The following is a 26,161-nucleotide window of genomic DNA, read 5'->3' on the forward strand; positions in this document are numbered from 1 at the left end:
TTTACTAACACTCTCCCGACTTGGAGAGTCAGTCCCTTTAACCTCCTGTTTGGCCCAGTTTGCAATTTCTGCGGAAGATGAACAGGAATAGCGAGAACCAATGAGAGGCTAGCTGGAGGTGTCTGGACAGGCAAATTTAACTCTCATTTCCCACCAGGAAGAGGAATTAACCAAAGGCTCAGCGTGCCGTGCCGGAACCAGATTAGGTCCTGAAGCCATCCTGCGGTGTTGCGGCCAGGTCACAAGAAAGCGAGTTGAAGAAAGGAGCTCAGGGGCACTGTAATTCACAAACCTGCAGAGTTATAAATGACAGCTATTGTCCAAAAATACACTGAAGTAAGGCTGCCAAGAGGACTTGAAAGCGGGGCAGAATTGCAGGAAACCAATTTCAGGAGGTAGACTGGAATTGCATTGAAAGCATAGGAAAAGAGGCAGAACGTCCACAATAATGCACTTGGCCAAAAAGGGCGTATGCGTTTTTTCCTGAATATATTCAGGAAAAAACGCATACGCCCTTTTTGGCCAACCAAGCAAGCTTGCAAAGGAAATCTGCACTACAATGAAGTCTCACTTCCCCCCGGTCAAAAGGGCCATCTGAAAAAAGTGTAAAATCCAGAAAGGCAGGACAGGCCATGGAGAACTGGGAGCCTTGTTATGCTGATGGGCGGGATGTAAATTGCCAACAACCACTCGGGAGAAGTGTATGGTGTTTCCTGAAACATCTAAAAAACAAAGCAACAGAGCCTAGGGCACTGCCACTTATGGTCCTATAGCTTAGGGAAATTAAAATCAAAAAGACACAGCCACCCCAAAGTTTGGAACGGCTCTGTTTACAAGAACCTCGTTTACAGTACAAGTTCAACATCGCAGAAAGTGAAAAATGGATAAAGAACTTGTGGTACTTACGTACAATGCAGTATCACTCAGCAATGAAATCCATGTCATCAGGCCCGTAGCAGCATAATGAGTAGATTCAGGTACGATGATTCTAACTGAAATAAGTCACACAGAAAAAGAAACATCATAAGATATCAGTAATACACGGAATGTAAACTTGGCTACACAGGAACTGAATTCCAAAACAGAACAGGGTCTCAAATTTAGAAAACCAACTTATGCTTGCTTAAGGGGAAAGGTGAGTTGGGTTGCTGCATAAAACCAGAGATTGAAATGAGCACAGATAAAGTTCCTTAAGCCAAATATGGAATAGACAAGAGCTACTCCTTGCTCAACGAAATGGACTCAACACCGCATATTAAACGCCTAAGAATGTACCTGACTAGTAAGTATCTTAAAACCTATGGATTGCTATGTCTCCAAAAGAGAATCAAGCATGTGTACAGGGGCATAAACGCAGCAGTGATAGGATTGGAGAGGTTCGGTGAGCAAATGAAGACCCTTTGAAGTCTTATTGCATGGTACCCATTCCACGGGTTTCAACTACCCAGGTTTTAGGTATTCTTCCTTCAGCTAAAACATGCATGTGGAACCCAAGTATGATCAACCATGTGAACGGGAGACGTGTTCAAATATGTCTCAGTTTTCCTCCCCTGGTACTCGGGTGCAACATTCCAGACGCTTTACTAACACTCTCCCCACTTGGAGAGTCAGCGCCTTTAACCTCCTGTTTGGCCCAGTTTGCAATTTCTGCGGAAGATGAACAGGAATAGCGAGAACCAATGAGAGGCTAGCTGGAGGTGTCTGGACGGGCAAATTTATCTCTCATTTCCCACCAGGAAGAGGAAATAACCAAAGGCTCAGCGTGCCGTACCGGAACCAGATTAGGGCCTGAAGCCATCCTGCGGTGTTGCGGCCAGCTCAAAAGAAAGCGAGTTGAACAAAGGAGCTCAGGGGCACTGTAATTCACAAACCTGCAGAGTTATAAATGACAGCTATCGTCCAAAAATAGACTGAAGTAAGGCTGCCAAGAGGACTTGAAAGCGGGGCAGAATTGCAGGAAACCGATTTCAGGAGGTAGACTGGAATTGCATTGAAAGCATAGGAAAAGAGGCAGAACGTCCACAATGATGCACTTGGCCAAAAAGGGCGTATGCGTTTTTTCCTGAATATATTCAGGAAAAAACGCATACGCCCTTTTTGGCCAACCAAGCAAGCTTGCAAAGGAAATCTGCACTACAATGAAGTCTCACTTCCCCCCGGTCAAAAGGGCCATCTGAAAAAAGTGTAAAATCCAGAAAGGCAGGACAGGCCATGGAGAACTGGGAGCCTTGTTATGCTGATGGGCGGGATGTAAATTGCCAACAACCACTCGGGAGAAGTGTATGGTGTTTCCTGAAACATCTAAAAAACAAAGCAACAGAACCTAGGGCACTTCCACTTATGGTCCTATAGCTTAGGGAAATTAAAATCAAAAAGAAACAGCCACCCCAAAGTTTGGGACGCCTCTGTTTACAAGAACCTCGTTTACAGTACAAGTTCAACATCGCAGAAAGTGAAAAATGGATAAAGAAGTTGTGGTATTTACTTACAAAGCAATATCACTCAGCAATGAAATCTGTGTCATCAGGCCCTTAGCAGCACAATGAGTGGATTCAGGTATGATGATTCTAACTGAAGTAAGTCACACAGAAAAAGAAACATCATAAGATATCAGTAATACACGGAATGTAAACTTGGCTACACAGGAACTGAATTACAGAACAGAACAGGGTCTCAAATTTAGAAAACCAACTTATGCTTGCTTAAGGGTAAAGGTGAGTTGGGGTGCTGCATAAAACCAGAGATTGAAATGAGCACAGATAAAGTTCCTTAAGCCAAATATGGAATAGACAAGAGCTACTCCTTGCTCAAAGAAATGGACTCAACACCCCATATTAAACGCCTAAGAATGTTCCTGACTAGTAAGTATCTTAAAACCTATGGATTGCTATGTCTCCAAAAGAGAATCAAGCATGTGTACAGGGGCATAAACGCAGCAGTGATAGGATTGGAGAGGTTCGGTGAGCAAATGAAGACCCTTTGAAGTCATATTGCATGGTACCCATTCCACGGGTTTCAACTACCCAGGTTTAAGGTATTCTTCCTTCAGCTAAAACATGCATGTGGAACCTAGAGTATGATCAACCATGTGATCGGGAGACGTGTTCAAATATGTCTCAGTTTTCCTCCCCTGGTACTCGGGTGCAACATTCCAGACGCTTTACTAACACTCTCCCCACTTGGAGAGTCAGTCCCTTTAACCTCCTGTTTGGCCCAGTTTGCAATTTCTGCGGAAGATGAACAGGAATAGCGAGAACCAATGAGAGACTAGCTGGAGGTGTCTGGACGGGCAAATTTAACTCTCATTTCCCACCAGGAAGAGGAAATAACCAAAGGCTCAGCGTGCCGTGCCGGAACCAGATTAGGGCCTGAAGCCATCCTGCGGTGTTGCGGCCAGGTCACAAGAAAGCGAGTTGAAGAAAGGAGCTCAGGGGCACTGTAATTCACAAACCTGCAGAGTTATAAATGACAGCTATCGTCCAAAAATAGACTGAAGTAAGGCTGCCAAGAGGACTTGAAAGCGGGGCAGAATTGCAGGAAACCGATTTCAGGAGGTAGACTGGAATTGCATTGAAAGCATAGGAAAAGAGGCAGAGCGTCCACAATGATGCACTTGGCCAAAAAGGGCGTATGCGTTTTTTCCTGAATATATTCAGGAAAAAACGCATACGCCCTTTTTGGCCAACCAAGCAAGCTTGCAAAGGAAATCTGCACTACAATGAAGTCTCACTTCCCCCCGGTCAAAAGGGCCATCTGAAAAAAGTGTAAAATCCAGAAAGGCAGGACAGGCCATGGAGAACTGGGAGCCTTGTTATGCTGATGGGCGGGATGTAAATTGCCAACAGACACTCGGGAGAAGTGTATGGTGTTTCCTGAAACATCTAAAAAACAAAGCAACAGAGCCTAGGGCACTGCCAATTATGGTCCTATAGCTTAGGGAAATTAAAATCAAAAAGACACAGCCACCCCAAAGTTTGGGACGCCTCTGTTTACAAGAACCTCGTTTACAGTACAAGTTCAACATCGCAGAAAGTGAAAAATGGATAAAGAAGTTGTGGTATTCACTTACAAAGCAATATCACTCAGCAATGAAATCTGTGTCATCAGGCCCTTAGCATCGCAATGAGTGGATTCAGGTATGATGATTCTAACTGAAATAAGTCACACAGAAAAAGAAACATCATAAGATATCAGTAATACACGGAATGTAAACTTGCCTACACAGGAACTGAATTAGAGAACAGAACAGGGTCTCAAATTTAGAAAACCAACTTATGCTTGCTTAAGGGTAAAGGTGAGTTGGGGTGCTGCATAAAACCAGAGATTGAAATGAGCACAGATAAAGTTCCTTAAGCCAAATATGGAATAGACAAGAGCTACTCCTTGCTCAACGAAATGGACTCAACACCCCATATTAAACGCCTAAGAATGTTCCTGACTAGTAAGTATCTTAAAACCTATGGATTGCTATGTCTCCAAAAGAGAATCAAGCATGTGTACAGGGGCATAAACGCAGCAGTGATAGGATTGGAGAGGTTCGGTGAGCAAATGAAGACCCTTTGAAGTCATATTGCATGGTACCCATTCCACGGGTTTCAACTACCCAGGTTTAAGGTATTCTTCCTTCAGCTAAAACATGCATGTGGAACCTAGAGTATGATCAACCATGTGATCGGGAGACGTGTTCAAATATGTCTCAGTTTTCGTACCCTGGAACTTGGGTGCAACATTCCAGACGCTTTACTAACACTCTCCCGACTTGGAGAGTCAGTCCCTTTAACCTCCTGTTTGGCCCAGTTTGCAATTTCTGCGGAAGATGAACAGGAATAGCGAGAACCAATGAGAGGCTAGCTGGAGGTGTCTGGACAGGCAAATTTAACTCTCATTTCCCACCAGGAAGAGGAATTAACCAAAGGCTCAGCGTGCCGTGCCGGAACCAGATTAGGTCCTGAAGCCATCCTGCGGTGTTGCGGCCAGGTCACAAGAAAGCGAGTTGAAGAAAGGAGCTCAGGGGCACTGTAATTCACAAACCTGCAGAGTTATAAATGACAGCTATCGTCCAAAAATAGACTGAAGTAAGGCTGCCAAGAGGACTTGAAAGCGGGGCAGAATTGCAGGAAACCGATTTCAGGAGGTAGACTGGAATTGCATTGAAAGCATAGGAAAAGAGGCAGAACGTCCACAATGATGCACTTGGCCAAAAAGGGCGTATGCGTTTTTTCCTGAATATATTCAGGAAAAAACGCATACGCCCTTTTTGGCCAACCAAGCAAGCTTGCAAAGGAAATCTGCACTACAATGAAGTCTCACTTCCCCCCGGTCAAAAGGGCCATCTGAAAAAAGTGTAAAATCCAGAAAGGCAGGACAGGCCATGGAGAACTGGGAGCCTTGTTATGCTGATGGGCGGGATGTAAATTGCCAACAACCACTCGGGAGAAGTGTATGGTGTTTCCTGAAACATCTAAAAAACAAAGCAACAGAGCCTAGGGCACTGCCACTTATGGTCCTATAGCTTAGGGAAATTAAAATCAAAAAGACACAGCCACCCCAAAGTTTGGAACGGCTCTGTTTACAAGAACCTCGTTTACAGTACAAGTTCAACATCGCAGAAAGTGAAAAATGGATAAAGAACTTGTGGTACTTACGTACAATGCAGTATCACTCAGCAATGAAATCCATGTCATCAGGCCCGTAGCAGCATAATGAGTAGATTCAGGTACGATGATTCTAACTGAAATAAGTCACACAGAAAAAGAAACATCATAAGATATCAGTAATACATGGAATGGAAACTTGGCTACACAGGAACTGAATTACAGAACAGAAGAGGGTCTCAAATTTAGAAAACCAACTTATGCTTGCTTAAGGGTAAAGGTGAGTTGGGGTGCTGCATAAAACCAGAGATTGAAATGAGCACAGATAAAGTTCCTTAAGTCAAATATGGAATAGACAAGAGCTACTCCTTGCTCAACGAAATGGACTCAACACCGCATATTAAACGCCTAAGAATGTACCTGACTAGTAAGTATCTTAAAACCTATGGATTGCTATGTCTCCAAAAGAGAATCAAGCATGTGTACAGGGGCATAAACGCAGCAGTGATAGGATTGGAGAGGTTCGGTGAGCAAATGAAGACCCTTTGAAGTCTTATTGCATGGTACCCATTCCACGGGTTTCAACTACCCAGGTTTTAGGTATTCTTCCTTCAGCTAAAACATGCATGTGGAACCCAAGTATGATCAACCATGTGAACGGGAGACGTGTTCAAATATGTCTCAGTTTTCCTCCCCTGGTACTCGGGTGCAACATTCCAGACGCTTTACTAACACTCTCCCCACTTGGAGAGTCAGCGCCTTTAACCTCCTGTTTGGCCCAGTTTGCAATTTCTGCGGAAGATGAACAGGAATAGCGAGAACCAATGAGAGGCTAGCTGGAGGTGTCTGGACGGGCAAATTTATCTCTCATTTCCCACCAGGAAGAGGAAATAACCAAAGGCTCAGCGTGCCGTACCGGAACCAGATTAGGGCCTGAAGCCATCCTGCGGTGTTGCGGCCAGCTCAAAAGAAAGCGAGTTGAACAAAGGAGCTCAGGGGCACTGTAATTCACAAACCTGCAGAGTTATAAATGACAGCTATCGTCCAAAAATAGACTGAAGTAAGGCTGCCAAGAGGACTTGAAAGCGGGGCAGAATTGCAGGAAACCGATTTCAGGAGGTAGACTGGAATTGCATTGAAAGCATAGGAAAAGAGGCAGAACGTCCACAATGATGCACTTGGCCAAAAAGGGCGTATGCGTTTTTTCCTGAATATATTCAGGAAAAAACGCATACGCCCTTTTTGGCCAACCAAGCAAGCTTGCAAAGGAAATCTGCACTACAATGAAGTCTCACTTCCCCCCGGTCAAAAGGGCCATCTGAAAAAAGTGTAAAATCCAGAAAGGCAGGACAGGCCATGGAGAACTGGGAGCCTTGTTATGCTGATGGGCGGGATGTAAATTGCCAACAACCACTCGGGAGAAGTGTATGGTGTTTCCTGAAACATCTAAAAAACAAAGCAACAGAACCTAGGGCACTTCCACTTATGGTCCTATAGCTTAGGGAAATTAAAATCAAAAAGAAACAGCCACCCCAAAGTTTGGGACGCCTCTGTTTACAAGAACCTCGTTTACAGTACAAGTTCAACATCGCAGAAAGTGAAAAATGGATAAAGAAGTTGTGGTATTTACTTACAAAGCAATATCACTCAGCAATGAAATCTGTGTCATCAGGCCCTTAGCAGCACAATGAGTGGATTCAGGTATGATGATTCTAACTGAAGTAAGTCACACAGAAAAAGAAACATCATAAGATATCAGTAATACACGGAATGTAAACTTGGCTACACAGGAACTGAATTACAGAACAGAACAGGGTCTCAAATTTAGAAAACCAACTTATGCTTGCTTAAGGGTAAAGGTGAGTTGGGGTGCTGCATAAAACCAGAGATTGAAATGAGCACAGATAAAGTTCCTTAAGCCAAATATGGAATAGACAAGAGCTACTCCTTGCTCAAAGAAATGGACTCAACACCCCATATTAAACGCCTAAGAATGTTCCTGACTAGTAAGTATCTTAAAACCTATGGATTGCTATGTCTCCAAAAGAGAATCAAGCATGTGTACAGGGGCATAAACGCAGCAGTGATAGGATTGGAGAGGTTCGGTGAGCAAATGAAGACCCTTTGAAGTCATATTGCATGGTACCCATTCCACGGGTTTCAACTACCCAGGTTTAAGGTATTCTTCCTTCAGCTAAAACATGCATGTGGAACCTAGAGTATGATCAACCATGTGATCGGGAGACGTGTTCAAATATGTCTCAGTTTTCGTACACTGGTACTTGGGTGCAACATTCCAGATGCTTTACTAACACTCTCCCGACTTGGAGAGTCAGTCCCTTTAACCTCCTGTTTGGCCCAGTTTGCAATTTCTGCGGAAGATGAACAGGAATAGCGAGAACCAATGAGAGGCTAGCTGGAGGTGTCTGGACGGGCAAATTTAACTCTCATTTCCCACCAGGAAGAGGAAATAACCAAAGGCTCAGCGTGCCGTGCCGGAACCAGATTAGGGCCTGAAGCCATCCTGCGGTGTTGCGGCCAGGTCACAAGAAAGCGAGTTGAAGAAAGGAGCTCAGGGGCACTGTAATTCACAAACCTGCAGAGTTATAAATGACAGCTATCGTCCAAAAATATACTGAAGTAAGGCTGCCAAGAGGACTTGAAAGCGGGGCAGAATTGCAGGAAACCGATTTCAGGAGGTAGACTGGAATTGCATTGAAAGCATAGGAAAAGAGGCAGAACGTCCACAATGATGCACTTGGCCAAAAAGGGCGTATGCGTTTTTTCCTGAATATATTCAGGAAAAAACGCATACGCCCTTTTTGGCCAACCAAGCAAGCTTGCAAAGGAAATCTGCACTACAATGAAGTCTCACTTCCCCCCCGGTCAAAAGGGCCATCTGAAAAAAGTGTAAAATCCAGAAAGGCAGGACAGGCCATGGAGAACTGGGAGCCTTGTTATGCTGATGGGCGGGATGTAAATTGCCAACAACCACTCGGGAGAAGTGTATGGTGTTTCCTGAAACATCTAAAAAACAAAGCAACAGAACCTAGGGCACTTCCACTTATGGTCCTATAGCTTAGGGAAATTAAAATAAAAAAGACACAGCCACCCCAAAGTTTGGAACGGCTCTGTTTACAAGAACCTCGTTTACAGTACAAGTTCAACATCGCAGAAAGTGAAAAATGGATAAAGAAGTTGTGGTATTTACTTACAAAGCAATATCACTCAGCAATGAAATCTGTGTCATCAGGCCCTTAGCAGCACAATGAGTGGATTCAGGTATGATGATTCTAACTGAAGTAAGTCACACAGAAAAAGAAACATCATAAGATATCAGTAATACACGGAATGTAAACTTGGCTACATAGGAACTGAATTACAGAACAGAACAGGGTCTCAAATTTAGAAAACCAACTTATGCTTGCTTAAGGGGAAAGGTGAGTTGGGGTGCTGCATAAAACCAGAGATTGAAATGAGCACAGATAAAGTTCCTTAAGTCAAATATGGAATAGACAAGAGCTACTCCTTGCTCAACGAAATGGACTCAACACCGCATATTAAACGCCTAAGAATGTACCTGACTAGTAAGTATCTTAAAAACCTATGGATTGCTATGTCTCCGAAAGAGAATCAAGCATGTGTACAGGGGCATAAACGCAGCAGTGATAGGATTGGAGAGGTTCGGTGAGCAAATGAAGACCCTTTGAAGTCATATTGCATGGTACCCATTACACGGGTCTTAACTCTCCAGGTTTAAGGTATTCTTCCTTCAGCTAAAACATGCATGTGGAACCCAAGTATGATCAACCATGTGAACGGGAGACGTGTTCAAATATGTCTCAGTTTTCCTCCCCTGGTACTCGGGTGCAACATTCCAGACGCTTTACTAACACTCTCCCCACTTGGAGAGTCAGCGCCTTTAACCTCCTGTTTGGCCCAGTTTGCAATTTCTGTGGAAGATGAACAGGAATAGCGAGAACCAATGAGAGGCTAGCTGGAGGTGTCTGGACGGGCAAATTTAACTCTCATTTCCCACCAGGAAGAGGAAATAACCAAAGGCTCAGCGTGCCGTGCCGGAACCAGATTAGGGCCTGAAGCCATCCTGCGGTGTTGCGGCCAGGTCACAAGAAAGCGAGTTGAAGAAAGGAGCTCAGGGGCACTGTAATTCACAAACCTGCAGAGTTATAAATGACAGCTATCGTCCAAAAATAGACTGAAGTAAGGCTGCCAAGAGGACTTGAAAGCGGGGCAGAATTGCAGGAAACCGATTTCAGGAGGTAGACTGGAATTGCATTGAAAGCATAGGAAAAGAGGCAGAACGTCCACAATGATGCACTTGGCCAAAAAGGGCGTATGCGTTTTTTCCTGAATATATTCAGGAAAAAACGCATACGCCCTTTTTGGCCAACCAAGCAAGCTTGCAAAGGAAATCTGCACTACAATGAAGTCTCACTTCCCCCCGGTCAAAAGGGCCATCTGAAAAAAGTGTAAAATCCAGAAAGGCAGGACAGGCCATGGAGAACTGGGAGCCTTGTTATGCTGATGGGCGGGATGTAAATTGCCAACAACCACTCGGGAGAAGTGTATGGTGTTTCCTGAAACATCTAAAAAACAAAGCAACAGAACCTAGGGCACTTCCACTTATGGTCCTATAGCTTAGGGAAATTAAAATCAAAAAGACACAGCCACCCCAAAGTTTGGAACGGCTCTGTTTACAAGAACCTCGTTTACAGTACAAGTTCAACATCGCAGAAAGTGAAAAATGGATAAAGAAGTTGTGGTATTTACTTACAAAGCAATATCACTCAGCAATGAAATCTGTGTCATCAGGCCCTTAGCAGCACAATGAGTGGATTCAGGTATGATGATTTTAACTGAAGTAAGTCACACAGAAAAAGAAACATCATAAGATATCAGTAATACACGGAATGTAAACTTGGCTACACAGGAACTGAATTACAGAACAGAACAGGGTCTCAAATTTAGAAAACCAACTTATGCTTGCTTAAGGGTAAAGGTGAGTTGGGGTGCTGCATAAAACCAGAGATTGAAATGAGCACAGATAAAGTTCCTTAAGTCAAATATGGAATAGACAAGAGCTACTCCTTGCTCAACGAAATGGACTCAACACCGCATATTAAACGCCTAAGAATGTACCTGACTAGTAAGTATCTTAAAAACCTATGGATTGCTATGTCTCCAAAAGAGAATCAAGCATGTGTACAGGGGCATAAACGCAGCAGTGATAGGATTGGAGAGGTTCGGTGAGCAAATGAAGACACTTTGAAGTCATATTGCATGGTACCCATTCCACGGGTTTCAACTACCCAGGTTTAAGGTATTCTTCCTTCAGCTAAAACATGCATGTGGAACCTAGAGTATGATCAACCATGTGATCGGGAGACGTGTTCAAATATGTCTCAGTTTTCGTACCCTGGTACTCGGGTGCAACATTCCAGACGCTTTACTAACACTCTCCCGACTTGGAGAGTCAGCGCCTTTAACCTCCTGTTTGGCCCAGTTTGCAATTTCTGCGGAAGATGAACAGGAATAGCGAGAACCAATGAGAGGCTAGCTGGAGGTGTCTGGACGGGCAAATTTAACTCTCATTTCCCACCAGGAAGAGGAAATAACCAAAGGCTCAGCGTGCCGTACCGGAACCAGATTAGAGCCTGAAGCCATCCTGCGGTGTTGCGGCCAGGTCACAAGAAAGCGAGTTGAAGAAAGGAGCTCAGGGGCACTGTAATTCACAAACCTGCAGAGTTATAAATGACAGCTATCGTCCAAAAATAGACTGAAGTAAGGCTGCCAAGAGGACTTGAAAGCGGGACAGAATTGCAGGAAACCGATTTCAGGAGGTAGACTGGAATTGCATTGAAAGCATAGGAAAAGAGGCAGAACGTCCACAATGATGCACTTGGCCAAAAAGGGCGTATGCGTTTTTTCCTGAATATATTCAGGAAAAAACGCATACGCCCTTTTTGGCCAACCAAGCAAGCTTGCAAAGGAAATCTGCACTACAATGAAGTCTCACTTCCCCCCGGTCAAAAGGGCCATCTGAAAAAAGTGTAAAATCCAGAAAGGCAGGACAGGCCATGGAGAACTGGGAGCCTTGTTATGCTGATGGGCGGGATGTAAATTGCCAACAACCACTCGGGAGAAGTGTATGGTGTTTCCTGAAACATCTAAAAAACAAAGCAACAGAACCTAGGGCACTTCCACTTATGGTCCTATAGCTTAGGGAAATTAAAATCAAAAAGACACAGCCACCCCAAAGTTTGGAACGGCTCTGTTTACAAGAACCTCGTTTACAGTACAAGTTCAACATCGCAGAAAGTGAAAAATGGATAAAGAAGTTGTGGTATTTACTTACAAAGCAATATCACTCAGCAATGAAATCTGTGTCATCAGGCCCTTAGCAGCACAATGAGTGGATTCAGGTATGATGATTCTAACTGAAGTAAGTCACACAGAAAAAGAAACATCATAAGATATCAGTAATACACGGAATGTAAACTTGGCTACACAGGAACTGAATTACAGAACAGAACAGGGTCTCAAATTTAGAAAACCAACTTATGCTTGCTTAAGGGGAAAGGTGAGTTGGGGTGCTGCATAAAACCAGAGATTGAAATGAGCACAGATAAAGTTCCTTAAGTCAAATATGGAATAGACAAGAGCTACTCCTTGCTCAACGAAATGGACTCAACACCGCATATTAAACGCCTAAGAATGTACCTGACTAGTAAGTATCTTAAAAACCTATGGATTGCTATGTCTCCGAAAGAGAATCAAGCATGTGCACAGGGGCATAAACGCAGCAGTGATAGGATTGGAGAGGTTCGGTGAGCAAATGAAGACCCTTTGAAGTCATATTGCATGGTACCCATTACACGGGTCTTAACTCTCCAGGTTTAAGGTATTCTTCCTTCAGCTAAAACATGCATGTGGAACCCAAGTATGATCAACCATGTGAACGGGAGACGTGTTCAAATATGTCTCAGTTTTCGTACCCTGGTACTCGGGTGCAACATTCCAGACGCTTTACTAACACTCTCCCGACTTGGAGAGTCAGTCCCTTTAACCTCCTGTTTGGCCCAGTTTGCAATTTCTGCGGAAGATGAACAGGAATAGCGAGAACCAATGAGAGACTAGCTGGAGGTGTCTGGACGGGCAAATTTAACTATCATTTCCCACCAGGAAGAGGAATTAACCAAAGGCTCAGCGTGCCGTGCCGGAACCAGATTATGGCCTGAAGCCACCCTGTGGTGTTGCGGCCAGGTCACAAGAAAGCGAGTTGAAGAAAGGAGCTCAGGGGCACTGTAATTCACAAACCTGCAGAGTTATAAATGACAGCTATCGTCCAAAAATAGACTGAAGTAAGGCTGCCAAGAGGACTTGAAAGCGGGGCAGAATTGCAGGAAACCGATTTCAGGAGGTAGACTGGAATTGCATTGAAAGCATAGGAAAAGAGGCAGAACGTCCACAATGATGCACTTGGCCAAAAAGGGCGTATGCGTTTTTTCCTGAATATATTCAGGAAAAAACGCATACGCCCTTTTTGGCCAACCAAGCAAGCTTGCAAAGGAAATCTGCACTACAATGAAGTCTCACTTTCCCCCGGTCAAAAGGGCCATCTGAAAAAAGTGTAAAATCCAGAAAGGCAGGACAGGCCATGGAGAACTGGGAGCCTTGTTATGCTGATGGGCGGGATGTAAATTGCCAACAACCACTCAGGAGAAGTGTATGGTGTTTCCTGAAACATCTAAAAAACAAAGCAACAGAGCCTAGGGCACTGCCACTTATGGTCCTATAGCTTAGGGAAATTAAAATCAAAAAGACACAGCCACCCCAAAGTTTGGAATGGCTCTGTTTACAAGAACCTCGTTTACAGTACAAGTTCAACATCGCAGAAAGTGAAAAATGGATAAAGAAGTTGTGGTATTTACTTACAAAGCAATATCACTCAGCAATGAAATCTGTGTCATCAGGCCCTTAGCAGCACAATGAGTGGATTCAGGTATGATGATTCTAACTGAAATAAGTCACACAGAAAAGAAACATCATAAGATATCAGTAATACACGGAATGTAAACTTGGCTACACAGGAACTGAATTACAGAACAGAACAGGGTCTCAAATTTAGAAAACCAACTTATGCTTGCTTAAGGGTAAAGGTGAGTTGGGGTGCTGCATAAAACCAGAGATTGAAATGAGCACAGATAAAGTTCCTTAAGCCAAATATGGAATAGACAAGAGCTACTCCTTGCTCAACGAAATGGACTCAACACCCCATATTAAATGCCTAAGAATGTACCTGACTAGTAAGTATCTTAAAACCTATGGATTGCTATGTCTCCAAAAGAGAATCAAGCGTGTGTACAGGGGAATAAACGCAGCAGTGATAGGATTGGAGAGGTTCGGTGAGCAAATGAAGACCCTTTGAAGTCATATTGCATGGTACCCATTACACGGGTCTCAACTCTCCAGGTTTAAGGTATTCTTCCTTCAGCTAAAACATGCATGTGGAACCTAGAGTATGATCAACCATGTGATCGGGAGACGTGTTCAAATATGTCTCAGTTTTCATACCCTGGTACTCGGGTGCAACATTCCAGACGCTTTACTAACACTCTCCCGACTTGGAGAGTCAGTCCCTTTAACCTCCTGTTTGGCCCAGTTTGCAATTTCTGCGGAAGATGAACAGGAATAGCGAGAACCAATGAGAGACTAGCTGGAGGTGTCTGGACGGGCAAATTTCACTCTCATTTCCCACCAGGAAGAGGAAATAACCAAAGGCTCAGCGTGCCGTGCCGGAACCAGATTAGGGCCTGAAACCATCCTGCGGTGTTGCGGCCAGGTCACAAGAAAGCGAGTTGAAGAAAGGAGCTCAGGGGCACTGTAATTCACAAACCTGCAGAGTTATAAATGACAGCTATCGTCCAAAAATAGACTGAAGTAAGGCTGCCAAGAGGACTTGAAAGCGGGGCAGAATTGCAGGAAACCGATTTCAGGAGGTAGACTGGAATTGCATTGAAAGCATAGGAAAAGAGGCAGAACGTCCACAATGATGCACTTGGCCAAAAAGGGCGTATGCGTTTTTTCCTGAATATATTCAGGAAAAAACGCATACGCCCTTTTTGGCCAACCAAGCAAGCTTGCAAAGGAAATCTGCACTGCAATGAAGTCTCACTTCCCCCCGGTCAAAAGGGCCATCTGAAAAAAGTGTAAAATCCAGAAAGGCAGGACAGGCCATGGAGAACTGGGAGCCTTGTTATGCTGATGGGCGGCATGTAAATTGCCAACAGACACTCGGGAGAAGTGTATGGTGTTTCCTGAAACATCTAAAAAACAAAGCAACAGAGCCTAGGGCACTGCCACTTATGGTCCTATAGCTTAGGGAAATTAAAATCAAAAAGACACAGCCACCCCAAAGTTTGGGACGCCTCTGTTTACAAGAACCTCGTTTACAGTACAAGTTCAACATCGCAGAAAGTGAAAAATGGATAAAGAAGTTGTGGTATTCACTTACAAAGCAATATCACTCAGCAATGAAATCTGTGTCATCAGGCCCTTAGCAGCACAATGAGTGGATTCAGGTATGATGATTCTAACTGAAGTAAGTCACACAGAAAAAGAAACATCATAAGATATCAGTAGTACACGGAATGTAAACTTGGCTACACAGGAACTGAATTACAGAACAGAACAGGGACTCAAATTTAGAAAACCAACTTATGCTTGCTTAAGGGTAAAGGTGAGTTGGGGTGCTGCATAAAACCAGAGATTGAAATGAGCACAGATAAAGTTCCTTAAGTCAAATATGGAATAGACAAGAACTACTCCTTGCTCAACGAAATGGACTCAACACCGCATATTAAACGCCTAAGAATGTACCTGACTAGTAAGTATCTTAAAACCTATGGATTGCTATGTCTACGAAACAGAATCATGCATGTGAACAGGGGCATAAATGCAGCAGTGATAGGATTGGAGAGGTTCGGTGAGCAAATGAAGACCCTTTGAAGTCATATTGCATGGTACCCATTCCACGGGTTTCAACTACCCAGGTTTAAGGTATTCTTCCTTCAGCTTAAACATGCATGTGGAACCTAGAGTATGATCAACCATGTGATTGGGAGACGTGTTCAAATATGTCTCAGTTTTCGTACCCTGGTACTCGGGTGCAACATTCCAGACGCTTTACTAACACTCTCCCGACTTGGAGAGTCAGTCCCTTTAACCTCCTGTTTGGCCCAGTTTGCAATTTCTGCGGAAGATGAACAGGAATAGCGAGAACCAATGAGAGACTAGCTGGAGGTGTCTGGACGGGCAAATTTCACTCTCATTTCCCACCAGGAAGAGGAAATAACCAAAGGCTCAGCGTGCCGTGCCGGAACCAGATTAGGGCCTGAAGCCATCCTGCGGTGTTGCGGCCAGGTCACAAGAAAGCGAGTTGAAGAAAGGAGCTCAGGGGCACTGTAATTCACAAACCTGCAGAGTTATAAATGACAGCTATCGTCCAAAAATAGACTGAAGTAAGGCTGCCAAGAGGACTTGAAAGCGGGGCAGAATTGCAGGAAACCGATTTCAGGAGGTAGACTGGAATTGCATTGAAAGCATAGGAAAAGAGGCAGAACGTCCACAATGATGCACTTGGCCAAAAAGAGCGTATGCGTTTTTTCCTGAATATATTCAGGAAAAAACGCATACGCCCTTTTTGGCCAACCAAGCAAGCTTGCAAAGGAAATCTGCACTACAATGAAGTCTCACTTCCCCCCGGTCAAAAGGGCCATCTGAAAAAAGTGTAAAATCCAGAAAGGCAGGACAGGCCATGGAGAACTGGGAGCCTTGTTATGCTGATGGGCGGCATGTAAATTGCCAACAGACACTCGGGAGAAGTGTATGGTGTTTCCTGAAACATCTAAAAAACAAAGCAACAGAGCCTAGGGCACTGCCACTTATGGTCCTATAGCTTAGGGAAATTAAAATCAAAAAGACACAGCCACCCCAAAGTTTGGGACGCCTCTGTTTACAAGAACCTCGTTTACAGTACAAGTTCAACATCGCAGAAAGTGAAAAATGGATAAAGAAGTTGTGGTATTTACTTACAAAGCAATATCACTCAGCAATGAATTCTATGTCATCAGGCCCTTAGCAGAACAATGAGTGGATTCAGGTATGATGATTCTAACTGAAATAAGTCACACAGAAAAAGAAACATCATAAGATATCAGTAATACACGGAATGTAAACTTGGCTACACAGGAACTGAATTACAGAACAGAACAGGGTCTCAAATTTAGAAAACCAACTTATGCTTGCTTAAGGGGAAAGGTGAGTTGGGGTGCTGCATAAAACCAGAGATTGAAATGAGCACAGATAAAGTTCCTTAAGCCAAATATGGAATAGACAAGAGCTACTCCTTGCTCAACGAAATGGACTCAAAACTCCATATTAAACCCCTAAGAATGTACCTGACTAGTAAGTATCTTAAAACCTATGGATTGCTATGTCTCCAAAAGAGAATCAAGCGTGTGTACAGGGGAATAAACGCAGCAGTGATAGGATTGGAGAGGTTCGGTGAGCAAATGAAGACCCTTTGAAGTCATATTGCATGGTACCCATTACACGGGTCTCAACTCTCCAGGTTTAAGGTATTCTTCCTTCAGCTAAAACATGCATGTGGAACCCAGAGTATGATCAACCATGTGATCGGCAGACGTGTTCAAATATGTCTCAGTTTTCCTCCCCTGGTACTCGGGTGCAACATTCCAGATGCTTTACTAACACTCTCCCGACTTGGAGAGTCAGTCCCTTTAACCTCCTGTTTGGCCCAGTTTGCAATTTCTGCGGAAGATGAACAGGAATAGCGAGAACCAATGAGAGGCTAGCTGGAGGTGTCTGGACGGGCAAATTTAACTCTCATTTCCCACCAGGAAGAGGAATTAACCAAAGGCTCAGCATGCCGGGCCGGAACCAGATTAGGGCCTGAAGCCATCCTGCGGTGTTGCGGCCAGCTCAAAAGAAAGCGAGTTGAAGAAAGGAGCTCAGGGGCACTGTAATTCACAAACCTGCAGAGTTATAAATGACAGCTATCGTCCAAAAATAGACTGAAGTAAGGCTGCCAAGAGGACTTGAAAGCGGGGCAGAATTGCAGGAAACCGATTTCAGGAGGTAGACTGGAATTGCATTGAAAGCATAGGAAAAGAGGCAGAACGTCCACAATGATGCACTTGGCCAAAAAGGGCGTATGCGTTTTTTCCTGAATATATTCAGGAAAAAACGCATACGCCCTTTTTGGCCAACCAAGCAAGCTTGCAAAGGAAATCTGCACTACAATGAAGTCTCACTTCCCCCCGGTCAAAAGGGCCATCTGAAAAAAGTGTAAAATCCAGAAAGGCAGGACAGGCCATGGAGAACTGGGAGCCTTGTTATGCTGATGGGTGGGATGTAAATTGCCAACAACCACTCAGGAGAAGTGTATGGTGTTTCCTGAAACATCTAAAAAACAAAGCAACAGAGCCTAGGGCACTGCCACTTATGGTCCTATAGCTTAGGGAAATTAAAATCAAAAAGACACAGCCACCCCAAAGTTTGGAATGGCTCTGTTTACAAGAACCTCGTTTACAGTACAAGTTCAACATCGCAGAAAGTGAAAAATGGATAAAGAACTTGTGGTACTTACGTACAATGCAGTATCACTCAGCAATGAAATCTATGTCATCAGGCCCGTGGCAGCATAATGAGTAGATTCAGGTACGATGATTCTAACTGAAATAAGTCACACAGAAAAAGAAACATCATAAGATATCCCTAATACACGGAATGTAAACTTGGCTACACAGGAACTGAATTCCAAAACAGAACAGGGTCTCAAATTTAGAAAACCAATTTATGCTTGCTTAAGGGTAAAGGTGAGTTGGGTTGCTGCATAAAACCAGAGATTGAAATGAGCACAGATAAAGTTCCTTAAGCCAAATATGGAATAGACAAGAGCTACTCCTTGCTCAACGAAATGGACTCAAAACTCCATATTAAACCCCTAAGAATGTACCTGACTAGTAAGTATCTTAAAACCTATGGATTGCTATGTCTCCAAAAGAGAATCAAGCGTGTGTACAGGGGCATAAACGCAGCAGTGATAGGATTGGAGAGGTTCGGTGAGCAAATGAAGACCCTTTGAAGTCATATTGCATGGTACCCATTACACGGGTCTCAACTCTCCAGGTTTAAGGTATTCTTCCTTCAGCTAAAACATGCATGTGGAACCCAATTATGATCAACCATGTGAACGGGAGACGTGTTCAAATATGTCTCAGTTTTCCTCCCCTGGTACTCGGGTGCAACATTCCAGACGCTTTACTAACACTCTCCCCACTTGGAGAGTCAGCGCCTTTAACCTCCTGTTTGGCCCAGTTTGCAATTTCTGCGGAAGATGAACAGGAATAGCGAGAACCAATGAGAGACTAGCTGGAGGTGTCTGGACGGGCAAATTTAACTCTCATTTCCCACCAGGAAGAGGAATTAACCAAAGGCTCAGCATGCCGGGCCGGAACCAGATTAGGGCCTGAAGCCATCCTGCGGTGTTGCGGCCAGGTCACAAGAAAGCGAGTTGAAGAAAGGAGCTCAGGGGCACTGTAATTCACAAACCTGCAGAGTTATAAATGACAGCTATCGTCCAAAAATAGACTGAAGTAAGGCTGCCAAGAGGACTTGAATGCGGGGCAGAATTGCAGGAAACTGATTTCAGGAGGTAGACTGGAATTGCATTGAAAGCATAGGAAAAGAGGCAGAACGTCCACAATGATGCACTTGGCCAAAAAGGGCGTATGCGTTTTTTCCTGAATATATTCAGGAAAAAACGCATACGCCCTTTTTGGCCAACCAAGCAAGCTTGCAAAGGAAATCTGCACTACAATGAAGTCTCACTTCCCCCCGGTCAAAAGGGCCATCTGAAAAAAGTGTAAAATCCAGAAAGGCAGGACAGGCCATGGAGAACTGGGAGCCTTGTTATGCTGATGGGCGGCATGTAAATTGCCAACAGACACTCGGGAGAAGTGTATGGTGTTTCCTGAAACATCTAAAAAACAAAGCAACAGAGCCTAGGGCACTGCCACTTATGGTCCTATAGCTTAGGGAAATTAAAATCAAAAAGACACAGCCACCCCAAAGTTTGGAACGGCTCTGTTTACAAGAACCTCGTTTACAGTACAAGTTCAACATTGCAGAAAGTGAAAAATGGATAAAGAAGTTGTGGTATTTACTTAAAAAGCAATATCACTCAGCAATGTAATCTGTGTCATCAGGCCCTTAGCAGCACAATGAGTGGATTCAGGTATGATGATTCTAACTGAAATAAGTCACACAGAAAAGAAACATCATAAGATATCAGTAATACACGGAATGTAAACTTGGCTACACAGGAACTGAATTACAGAACAGAACAGGGTCTCCAATTTAGAAAACCAACTTATGCTTGCTTAAGGGTAAAGGTGAGTTGGGGTGCTGCATAAAACCAGAGATTGAAATGAGCACAGATAAAGTTCCTTAAGCCAAATATGGAATAGACAAGAGCTACTCCTTGCTCAACGAAATGGACTCAACACCCCATATTAAATGCCTAAGAATGTACCTGACTAGTAAGTATCTTAAAACCTATGGATTGCTATGTCTCCAAAAGAGAATCAAGCGTGTGTACAGGGGCATAAACGCAGCAGTGATAGGATTGGAGAGGTTCGGTGAGCAAATGAAGACCCTTTGAAGTCATATTGCATGGTACCCATTACACGGGTCTCAACTCTCCAGGTTTAAGGTATTCTTCCTTCAGCTAAAACATGCATGTGGAACCTAGAGTATGATCAACCATGTGATCGGGAGACGTGTTCAAATATGTCTCAGTTTTCATACCCTGGTACTCGGGTGCAACATTCCAGACGCTTTACTAACACTCTCCCGACTTGGAGAGTCAGTCCCTTTAACCTCCTGTTTGGCCCAGTTTGCAATTTCTGCGGAAGATGAACAGGAATAGCGAGAACCAATGAGAGGCTAGCTGGAGGTGTCTGGACGGGCAAATTTAACTCTCATTTCCCACCAGGAAGAGGAATTAACCAAAGGCTCAGCATGCCGGGCCGGAACCAGATTAGGGCCTGAAGCCATCCTGCGGTGTTGCGGCCAGCTCAAAAGAAAGCGAGTTGAAGAAAGGAGCTCAGGGGCACTGTAATTCACAAACCTGCAGAGTTATAAATGACAGCTATCGTCCAAAAATAGACTGAAGTAAGGCTGCCAAGAGGACTTGAAAGCGGGGCAGAATTGCAGGAAACCGATTTCAGGAGGTAGACTGGAATTGCATTGAAAGCATAGGAAAAGAGGCAGAACGTCCACAATGATGCACTTGGCCAAAAAGGGCGTATGCGTTTTTTCCTGAATATATTCAGGAAAAAACGCATACGCCCTTTTTGGCCAACCAAGCAAGCTTGCAAAGGAAATCTGCACTACAATGAAGTCTCACTTCCCCCCGGTCAAAAGGGCCATCTGAAAAAAGTGTAAAATCCAGAAAGGCAGGACAGGCCATGGAGAACTGGGAGCCTTGTTATGCTGATGGGCGGCATGTAAATTGCCAACAGACACTCGGGAGAAGTGTATGGTGTTTCCTGAAACATCTAAAAAACAAAGCAACAGAGCCTAGGGCACTGCCACTTATGGTCCTATAGCTTAGGGAAATTAAAATCAAAAAGACACAGCCACCCCAAAGTTTGGAACGGCTCTGTTTACAAGAACCTCGTTTTCAGTACAAGTTCAACATTGCAGAAAGTGAAAAATGGATAAAGAAGTTGTGGTATTTACTTAAAAAGCAATATCACTCAGCAATGTAATCTGTGTCATCAGGCCCTTAGCAGCACAATGAGTGGATTCAGGTATGATGATTCTAACTGAAGTAAGTCACACAGAAAAAGAAACATCATAAGATATCAGTAGTACACGGAATGTAAACTTGGCTACACAGGAACTGAATTACAGAACAGATCAGGGACTCAAATTTAGAAAACCAACTTATGCTTGCTTAAGGGTAAAGGTGAGTTGGGGTGCTGCATAAAACCAGAGATTGAAATGAGCACAGATAAAGTTCCTTAAGCCAAATATGGAATAGACAAGAGCTACTCCTTGCTCAACGAAATGGACTCAACACCCCATATTAAATCCCTAAGAATGTACCTGACTAGTAAGTATCTTAAAACCTATGGATTGCTATGTCTCCAAAAGAGAATCAAGCGTGTGTACAGGGGAATAAACGCAGCAGTGATAGGATTGGAGAGGTTCGGTGAGCAAATGAAGACCCTTTGAAGTCATATTGCATGGTACCCATTACACGGGTCTCAACTCTCCAGGTTTAAGGTATTCTTCCTTCAGCTAAAACATGCATGTGGAACCCAGAGTATGATCAACCATGTGATCGGGAGACGTGTTCAAATATGTCTCAGTTTTCCTCCCCTGGTACTCGGGTGCAACATTCCAGATGCTTTACTAACACTCTCCCGACTTGGAGAGTCAGTCCCTTTAACCTCCTGTTTGGCCCAGTTTGCAATTTCTGCGGAAGATGAACAGGAATAGCGAGAACCAATGAGAGGCTAGCTGGAGGTGTCTGGACGGGCAAATTTAACTCTCATTTCCCACCAGGAAGAGGAATTAACCAAAGGCTCAGCATGCCGGGCCGGAACCAGATTAGGGCCTGAAGCCATCCTGCGGTGTTGCGGCCAGCTCACAAGAAAGCGAGTTGAAGAAAGGAGCTCAGGGGCACTGTAATTCACAAACCTGCAGAGTTATAAATGACAGCTATCGTCCAAAAATAGACTGAAGTAAGGCTGCCAAGAGGACTTGAAAGCGGGGCAGAATTGCAGGAAACCGATTTCAGGAGGTAGACTGGAATTGCATTGAAAGCATAGGAAAAGAGGCAGAACGTCCACAATGATGCACTTGGCCAAAAAGGGCGTATGCGTTTTTTCCTGAATATATTCAGGAAAAAACGCATACGCCCTTTTTGGCCAACCAAGCAAACTTGCAAAGGAAATCTGCACTACAATGAAGTCTCACTTCCCCCCGGTCAAAAGGGCCATCTGAAAAAAGTGTAAAATCCAGAAAGGCAACAGGCCATTGAGAACTGGGAGCCTTGTTATGCTGATGGGCGGGATGTAAATTGCCAACAGACACTTGGGAGAAGTGTATGGTGTTTCCTGAAACATCTAAAAAACAAAGCAACAGAGCCTAGGGCACTTCCACTTATGGTCCTATAGCTTAGGGAAATTAAAATCAAAAAGACACAGCCACCCCAAAGTTTGGAACGGCTCTGTTTACAAGAACCTCGTTTACAGTACAAGTTCAACATCGCAGAAAGTGAAAAATGGATAAAGAAGTTGTGGTATTTACTTACAAAGCAATATCACTCAGCAATGAAATCTGTGTCATCAGGCCCTTAGCAGCACAATGAGTGGATTCAGGTATGATGATTCTAACTGAAGTAAGTCACACAGAAAAAGAAACATCATAAGATATCAGTAGTACACGGAATGTAAACTTGGCTACACAGGAACTGAATTACAGAACAGAACAGGGACTCAAATTTAGAAAACCAACTTATGCTTGCTTAAGGGTAAAGGTGAGTTGGGGTGCTGCATAAAACCAGAGATTGAAATGAGCACAGATAAAGTTCCTTAAGTCAAATATGGAATAGACAAGAACTACTCCTTGCTCAACGAAATGGACTCAACACCGCATATTAAATGCCTAAGAATGTACCTGACTAGTAAGTATCTTAAAACCTATGGATTGCTATGTCTCCGAAACAGAATCAAGCATGTGAACAGGGGCATAAATGCAGCAGTGATAGGATTGGAGAGGTTCGGTGAGCAAATGAAGACCCTTTGAAGTCATATTGCATGGTACCCATTCCACGGGTTTCAACTACCCAGGTTTAAGGTATTCTTCCTTCAGCTAAAACATGCATGTGGAACCCAATTATGATCAACCATGTGAACGGGAGACGTGTTCAAATATGTCTCAGTTTTCCTCCCCTGGTACTCGGGTGCAACATTCCAGACGCTTTACTAACACTCTCCCCACTTGGAGAGTCAGTGCCTTTAACCTCCTGTTTGGCCCAGTTTGCAATTTCTGCGGAAGATGAACAGGAATAGCGAGAACCAATGAGAGACTAGCTGGAGGTGTCTGGACGGGCAAATTTAACTCTCATTTTCCACCAGGAAGAGGAAATAACCAAAGGCTCAGCGTGCCGTACCGGAACCAGATTAGGGCCTGAAGCCATCCTGCGGTGTTGCGGCCAGGTCACAAGAAAGCGAGTTGAAGAAAGGAGCTCAGGGGCACTGTAATTCAGAAACCTGCAGAGTTATAAATGACAGCTATCGTCCAAAAATAGACTGAAGTAAGGCTGCCAAGAGGACTTGAAAGCGGGGCAGAATTGCAGGAAACCGATGTCAGGAGGTAGACTGGAATTGCATTGAAAGCATAGGAAAAGAGGCAGAACGTCCACAATGATGCACTTGGCCAAAAAGGGCGTATGCGTTTTTTCCTGAATATATTCAGGAAAAAACGCATACGCCCTTTTTGGCCAACCAAGCAAGCTTGCAAAGGAAATCTGCACTACAATGAAGTCTCACTTCCCCCCGGTCAAAAGGGCCATCTGAAAAAAGTGTAAAATCCAGAAAGGCAGGACAGGCCATGGAGAACTGGGAGCCTTGTTATGCTGATGGGTGGGATGTAAATTGCCAACAACCACTCGGGAGAAGTGTATGGTGTTTCCTGAAACATCTGAAAAACAAAGCAACAGAACCTAGGGCACTTCCACTTATGGTCCTATAGCTTAGGGAAATTAAAATCAAAAAGACACAGCCACCCCAAAGTTTGGAACGACTCTGTTTACAAGAACCTCGTTTACAGTACAAGTTCAACATCGCAGAAAGTGAAAAATGGATAAAGAAGTTGTGGTATTTACTTAAAAAGCAATATCACTCAGCAATGAAATCTGTGTCATCAGGCCCTTAGCAGCACAATGAGTGGATTCAGGTATGATGATTCTAACTGAAGTAAGTCACACAGAAAAAGAAACATCATAAGATATCAGTAGTACACGGAATGTAAACTTGGCTACACAGGAACTGAATTACAGAACAGAACAGGGACTCAAATTTAGAAAACCAACTTATGCTTGCTTAAGGGTAAAGGTGAGTTGGGGTGCTGCATAAAACCAGAGATTGAAATGAGCACAGATAAAGTTCCTTAAGCCAAATATGGAATAGACAAGAGCTACTCCTTGCTCAACGAAATGGACTCAACACCCCATATTAAACCCCTAAGAATGTACCTGACTAGTAAGTATCTTAAAACCTATGGATTGCTATGTCTCCAAAAGAGAATCAAGCGTGTGTACAGGGGAATAAACGCAGCAGTGATAGGATTGGAGAGGTTCGGTGAGCAAATGAAGACCCTTTGAAGTCATATTGCATGGTACCCATTACACGGGTCTCAACTCTCCAGGTTTAAGGTATTCTTCCTTCAGCTAAAACATGCATGTGGAACCCAGAGTATGATCAACCATGTGATCGGGAGACGTGTTCAAATACGTCTCAGTTTTCCTCCCCTGGTACTCGGGTGCAACATTCCAGATGCTTTACTAACACTCTCCCGACTTGGAGAGTCAGTCCCTTTAACCTCCTGTTTGGCCCAGTTTGCAATTTCTGCGGAAGATGAACAGGAATAGCGAGAACCAATGAGAGGCTAGCTGGAGGTGTCTGGACGGGCAAATTTAACTCTCATTTCCCACCAGGAAGAGGAATTAACCAAAGGCTCAGCATGCCGGGCCGGAACCAGATTAGGGCCTGAAGCCATCCTGCGGTGTTGCGGCCAGGTCACAAGAAAGCGAGTTGAAGAAAGGAGCTCAGGGGCACTGTAATTCACAAACCTGCAGAGTTATAAATGACAGCTATCGTCCAAAAATAGACTGAAGTAAGGCTGCCAAGAGGACTTGAAAGCGGGGCAGAATTGCAGGAAACCGATTTCAGGAGGTAGACTGGAATTACATTGAAAGCATAGGAAAAGAGGCAGAACGTCCACAATGATGCACTTGGCCAAAAAGGGCGTATGCGTTTTTTCCTGAATATATTCAGGAAAAAACGCATACGCCCTTTTTGGCCAACCAAGCAAGCTTGCAAAGGAAATCTGCACTACAATGAAGTCTCACTTCCCCCCGGTCAAAAGGGCCATCTGAAAAAAGTGTAAAATCCAGAAAGGCAACAGGCCATTGAGAACTGGGAGCCTTGTTATGCTGATGGGCGGGATGTAAATTGCCAACAGACACTTGGGAGAAGTGTATGGTGTTTCCTGAAACATCTAAAAAACAAAGCAACAGAGCCTAGGGCACTTCCACTTATGGTCCTATAGCTTAGGGAAATTAAAATCAAAAAGACACAGCCACCCCAAAGTTTGGAACGGCTCTGTTTACAAGAACCTCGTTTACAGTACAAGTTCAACATCGCAGAAAGTGAAAAATGGATAAA

The 26,161-nt window shown here is 44.0% G+C and overlaps 1 long non-coding RNA gene across 7 annotated transcripts in view; it reads right to left on the reverse strand.

Moving 5' to 3' along the window:
- Positions 1 to 26,161, reverse strand: part of LOC307181470 — a 1,536,115-nt gene that overhangs the window by 701,080 nt on the left and 808,874 nt on the right. For all 7 annotated transcript variants that reach the window (XR_013826859.1, XR_013826860.1, XR_013826861.1 and 4 more), the window contains exon 3: positions 24,601 to 24,682. This is a non-coding gene — a long non-coding RNA (uncharacterized lncRNA). The remainder of the gene's footprint in view (positions 1 to 24,600; positions 24,683 to 26,161) is intronic.

The sequence above is a fragment of the Stenella coeruleoalba genome (assembly GCF_951394435.1).
Source record: "Stenella coeruleoalba genome assembly, contig: scaffold_28, whole genome shotgun sequence".
In the NCBI taxonomy this organism is placed as follows: Eukaryota; Metazoa; Chordata; class Mammalia; order Artiodactyla; family Delphinidae; genus Stenella; species Stenella coeruleoalba.